The sequence below is a fragment of the Rhinopithecus bieti genome, unplaced genomic scaffold, assembly GCF_001698545.2.
Source record: "Rhinopithecus bieti isolate Rb0 unplaced genomic scaffold, ASM169854v2 scaffold_6907, whole genome shotgun sequence".
Lineage (NCBI taxonomy): Eukaryota > Metazoa > Chordata > Mammalia > Primates > Cercopithecidae > Rhinopithecus > Rhinopithecus bieti.
The window spans coordinates 3,419,509-3,425,607 of NW_016805647.1; the positions used below are offsets into that span (position 1 = coordinate 3,419,509).

The 6,099-nt window shown below is 44.0% G+C and overlaps 2 pseudogenes; both read left to right on the plus strand.

Moving 5' to 3' along the window:
* Positions 1 to 815: 815 nt before the first annotated feature.
* LOC108530327 (serine/threonine-protein phosphatase 2A catalytic subunit alpha isoform-like) lies at positions 816 to 2,756 on the plus strand (annotated as a pseudogene).
* A 583-nt stretch (positions 2,757 to 3,339) lies between these two features.
* Positions 3,340 to 5,000, plus strand: LOC108530321 (serine/threonine-protein phosphatase 2A catalytic subunit alpha isoform pseudogene; annotated as a pseudogene).
* The last annotated feature ends 1,099 nt before the right edge of the window (positions 5,001 to 6,099 follow it).

Here is a 6,099-nt window from a genome sequence, read left to right on the forward strand (position 1 = left end):
CTGTAATCCCAGCACTTTGGGAGGTCGAGGCAGGCGGATCACTTGAGGTCCGGAGCTCGAGAACAGCCTGGCCAACATAGTGAAACCCCATCTCTACTAAAAATACAAAAAATAAAAAAAATAAAAAAATTAGCCAGGCATAGTGGCATGTGCCTGTAATCCCAGCTACTCGGGAGGCTGAGGCAGGAGAATCACTTGAATCCAGGAGGCAGAAGTTGCAGTGAGCTGAGATCGCACCACTGCACTCCAACCTGGGTGACACAGTAAAAGACTCTGTCTCAAAAAAAAAAATAATATGCCATAAACCAAGAATTTATAATCATCTAATTTCATGGGCCTGGGATCCCCCTGAAAAACAATTAGCAAAGATATTAAATGTTGAATTTGTAAATACTTCCAAATAAAATCTTTTCAAAAGTTTTATTTGGAGATCTGAGCTTCCTTCTGTGCACATCAATTTTTAGATTTTGTGTTTGAAACAGCTACACAAAATTCCTGAGCAAAATTTTAAAATGAAATTGAAATTTTAATGAAAGACTCTAACAGTACTTGCTTTTCTGGCGTGAATGAATGAAATTGCTTGAAATGATGTAAGTGGACTTTGAACTCAATTGAACTTTGTTGTGTCAAGTATTTCGAAATACTCACAATTTCAGAGAACCAAGCTGTGCAGCCAGAGTGAGTAGGGAAGAGACACAGCAGTTGTTGGCTGAGCACTGTGGAGAGTCTGTGGGCCAGCACCAGCACCCAGCAACTGTCAGTGGCCACAGATGCATGTGGCCCGTGTGCAGCAGCCAGCTCGGACAGGTGGCATCATGGATGAGGTGTTCTCCAAGGAACTGGACTAGTGGATCAAGCAGCTGAACCAATGAAAGTAGCTATCCAAGTCCCAGGTCAAGAGCCTCTGCAAGGAGGCTAAAGAAATCCCAACAGAAGAATCCAATGCGCAAGAGGTTTGGTGTCCAGTCACTGTCTCTGGAGATAAGCATGGGCAATTTCATGATCTCATGGAACTGTTTAGAAAATTACCAGATGGCCGGGCGCAATGGCTCATGCCTGTAATCCTAGCACTTTGGGAGGCTGAGGTGGGCGGATGGTTTGGGATCAGAGTTGGAGACCAGCCTGGCTAACACAGTGAAACCCTGTCTCTATAAAATACAAAAAATTAGCCGGGCATGGTGGCAGGCCCCTGTAGTCCCAGCTACTTGGGAAGCTGAGGCAGGACAATGGCGTGAACCCGGGAGGCGGAGCTTGCAGTGAGCCTAGATCGCGCTGCTGCCTGGGCGAAGAACAAGACTCTGTCTCAAAAAAAAAAAAAAAAAAAAAAAAATTAGTTTCCCCCCACCCCGGGGGGGGGGGTTTCAGAGGACCCTGACCCCGGTTGCCCTTGGGGAAGAAAAAAGCCCTTGTCCAAAAAAAAAAAAAAAAAAAAAAAAATTAGCTTCCCAGCTACTCAGGAGGATGAGGCAGGTGAATCACTTGAACTGGGAGGAGGAGGTTGCAGTGAGCCCGGAGCGTGCCACTGCATTCCACCCTGGGTGATAGAGTGAGACTCCGTCTCAAAAAAAAAAAAAAGAAAGAAAGAAAAGAAAAAAGAACATTATCAGATACAGGCTGGATGTGATGGCTCACATCTGTAATACTAGCACTTTCAGAGGCCAAGGCAGGTGAATTACTTGAGCCCTGGAGTTTGAGACTAGCCTGGGCAATATAGCGAGACCCTGTCTCAAAAAAAAATAATAGAAAATTACCAGATACAAATTACTTGTTTACAGGAGATTATATTGACAGAGTATATCATTCAATTGAAATAGTTATGTTGCTCCTAGCCCTTAAGGTTTCTTACCGTGAATGCTTCACCATTCTTCCAAGGGATCATGAGAGCAGGCAGATCATACAAGTTTATGGTTCCTATGATGAGTGTTTAAGAAAATATTGAAATGCAAATGTTTATAAATATTTTACAGATTTTTTTTTTCAAAGACAGGGTCACCCAGATTGGAGTACAATGGCACAGACCTGGCTCACTGCAGCTTCAATCTCCCTGGCCCAAGTGAGCCTCCTAGTTCAGCCTCCCAGGTACCTGGGACTACAGGCACGCACCACCATGCTCAGCTAATTGTTTATATTTTTTTGTAGAGATGAGTTTTTCACCATGTTGCTTAGGCTGGTCTTGAACTCCTGGGCGTAAGTGATCCACCTGCCTTGGTCTCCCAAAGCGCTGGGATTACAGGCATGAGCCACCGTGCCCGGCCTTTACAGGCCATCTTCCTCTCACTGCCTAGGTGGATGGGCAACTCTTCTGTCTCCATGGTGGCCTGTCACCATCTGCAACCAAAGGTGATGTGATACACTGCATCACATCAGAACACTGAATTGCCTACAGAAAATTCCCCCAGGAGAGTCCAGTGGGTGACTTGCTATACTCAGATCCAGATGACGATGGTGACTGGGGTATATTTCTTTGAGGAGCTGGTTACACCTTTGTGCAAGATACTTCTGAGACATTTAATCGTGCCAATGGCCTCAGGTTGGTGTCTAGAGCTCACCAACTGGTGACGGTGGGACATAACTGGTGTCATGACTGGAATGTAGTGGCTATCTTCAGTACTCCAAACTATTGCTATCATTGTGGTAACCACACTGCAATCATGGAACTTGATAATACTCTAAAATATTCTTTTTTGCAGTTTGACCCAGCACCTCACAGAGGCAAGTCACATGTTACTCATTGTATCCCAGATTACTTCCTGTAATGAAATTTTAAGCTGGGCGTGGTGGCTCACACCTCTCAGCACTTTGGGAGGCCGAGGTGGGAGAATCACCTGAGGTTAGCAGTTCAAGACCAGCGTGGGCAACGAGGTGAAACCCCGTCTCTACTGAAAATATAAAAACTAGCTGGGCATGGTGACATGTGTCTGTAATCATAGCTATTGGGGAGGCTGAGGCAGGATAATCGCTTGAACCCAGGAGGTGTAGGTTGCAGTGAGCTGAGATCGTGCCATTGTACTCCAGCCTGGGAGACAAGACCAAAAATCCATCTCAAAAAAAAAGAAAAAAGGAAAGGAAAAGGAAAAGGAATTTTAAATTTGAACAGGATTGCCATGAATTGTATATTGACTTAATGGAAATGGGAACAGCAACAGTAACTCCAAAGTGTAAGAAAATAGTTAACATTCAAATAATTTGTTTTCACATGGACCAAAAGCTGTGCCATATAAAAATACAAAGCTTTTTGTCACCAAGCCATGATCACTTCAGAATGAACCAGTTCATTTTGTGCTGGAGCAACACGGTATTTGTAGTTACTTTTGCTTTCTTTGAGAGACTGCANTAAGCATGGGCAATTTCATGATCTCATGGAACTGTTTAGAAAATTACCAGATGGCCGGGCGCAATGGCTCATGCCTGTAATCCTAGCACTTTGGGAGGCTGAGGTGGGCGGATGGTTTGGGATCAGAGTTGGAGACCAGCCTGGCTAACACAGTGAAACCCTGTCTCTATAAAAATACAAAAAATTAGCCGGGCATGGTGGCAGGCCCCTGTAGTCCCAGCTACTTGGGAAGCTGAGGCAGGACAATGGCGTGAACCCGGGAGGCGGAGCTTGCAGTGAGCCTAGATCGCGCTGCTGCCTGGGCGAAGAACAAGACTCTGTCTCAAAAAAAAAAAAAAAAAAAAAAAAATTAGCTTCCCAGCTACTCAGGAGGATGAGGCAGGTGAATCACTTGAACTGGGAGGAGGAGGTTGCAGTGAGCCCGGAGCGTGCCACTGCATTCCACCCTGGGTGATAGAGTGAGACTCCGTCTCAAAAAAAAAAAAAAGAAAGAAAGAAAAGAAAAAAGAACATTATCAGATACAGGCTGGATGTGATGGCTCACATCTGTAATACTAGCACTTTCAGAGGCCAAGGCAGGTGAATTACTTGAGCCCTGGAGTTTGAGACTAGCCTGGGCAATATAGCGAGACCCTGTCTCAAAAAAAAATAATAGAAAATTACCAGATACAAATTACTTGTTTACAGGAGATTATATTGACAGAGTATATCATTCAATTGAAATAGTTATGTTGCTCCTAGCCCTTAAGGTTTCTTACCGTGAATGCTTCACCATTCTTCCAAGGGATCATGAGAGCAGGCAGATCATACAAGTTTATGGTTCCTATGATGAGTGTTTAAGAAAATATTGAAATGCAAATGTTTATAAATATTTTACAGATTTTTTTTTTCAAAGACAGGGTCACCCAGATTGGAGTACAATGGCACAGACCTGGCTCACTGCAGCTTCAATCTCCCTGGCCCAAGTGAGCCTCCTAGTTCAGCCTCCCAGGTACCTGGGACTACAGGCACGCACCACCATGCTCAGCTAATTGTTTATATTTTTTTGTAGAGATGAGTTTTCACCATGTTGCTTAGGCTGGTCTTGAACTCCTGGGCGTAAGTGATCCACCTGCCTTGGTCTCCCAAAGCGCTGGGATTACAGGCATGAGCCACCGTGCCCGGCCTTTACAGGCCATCTTCCTCTCACTGCCTAGGTGGATGGGCAACTCTTCTGTCTCCATGGTGGCCTGTCACCATCTGCAACCAAAGGTGATGTGATACACTGCATCACATCAGAACACTGAATTGCCTACAGAAAATTCCCCAGGAGAGTCCAGTGGGTGACTTGCTATACTCAGATCCAGATGACGATGGTGACTGGGGTATATTTCTTTGAGGAGCTGGTTACACCTTTGTGCAAGATACTTCTGAGACATTTAATCGTGCCAATGGCCTCAGGTTGGTGTCTAGAGCTCACCAACTGGTGACGGTGGGACATAACTGGTGTCATGACTGGAATGTAGTGGCTATCTTCAGTACTCCAAACTATTGCTATCATTGTGGTAACCACACTGCAATCATGGAACTTGATAATACTCTAAAATATTCTTTTTTGCAGTTTGACCCAGCACCTCACAGAGGCAAGTCACATGTTACTCATTGTATCCCAGATTACTTCCTGTAATGAAATTTTAAGCTGGGCGTGGTGGCTCACACCTCTCAGCACTTTGGGAGGCCGAGGTGGGAGAATCACCTGAGGTTAGCAGTTCAAGACCAGCGTGGGCAACGAGGTGAAACCCCGTCTCTACTGAAAATATAAAACTAGCTGGGCATGGTGACATGTGTCTGTAATCATAGCTATTGGGGAGGCTGAGGCAGGATAATCGCTTGAACCCAGGAGGTGTAGGTTGCAGTGAGCTGAGATCGTGCCATTGTACTCCAGCCTGGGAGACAAGACCAAAATCCATCTCAAAAAAAAAGAAAAAAGGAAAGGAAAAGGAAAAGGAATTTTAAATTTGAACAGGATTGCCATGAATTGTATATTGACTTAATGGAAATGGGAACAGCAACAGTAACTCCAAAGTGTAAGAAAATAGTTAACATTCAAATAATTTGTTTTCACATGGACCAAAAGCTGTGCCATATAAAATACAAAGCTTTTGTCACCAAGCCATGATCACTTCAGAATGAACCAGTTCATTTTGTGCTGGAGCAACACGGTATTTGTAGTTACTTTTGCTTTCTTTGAGAGACTGCACATAATAAGATGTAAATTCACTTTGTGAATACAATTTAACTTCCATCTAGCTATAGCTTTACTCAGCATGACTGTACATAGGGGTAGCAGAAAATAATCACTGGATCTTAATGAAATTAAAAAAATAAATGCCAAGCCCTCCCCTCTACTTAAGAGTTTTGAAATCGTTCTGTTTATTTTTCAGGGATACCATTTAATTTAATTATAAGACTTGCCTGTGCTCAGTTTGTTCCCTTCTCAAATCTCAGCCCCATGTCATTTTCCGTTATTGCCAGAACCTGGTGAGTGGTTTTGAACAGAGCTGTTTTTGCCCCTCCTGTAAAATGATGTTTTATTGCACAAGAGCACTGCAGAGTTTTTCATAATAAACTTGCGAACTCAGAAAAAAATACTCATGAAGCTCTTATTTGCAGTGTTTGTTATTAAAGCAGCCGCCCTAAAGAGTGTAACCAGCAGGGACAGATCCAGGTTTTGTGAAAGCCTGAAGTTTATGTAGTTGTGTGTGTTGCGGGGGGGGGGGGGGGGG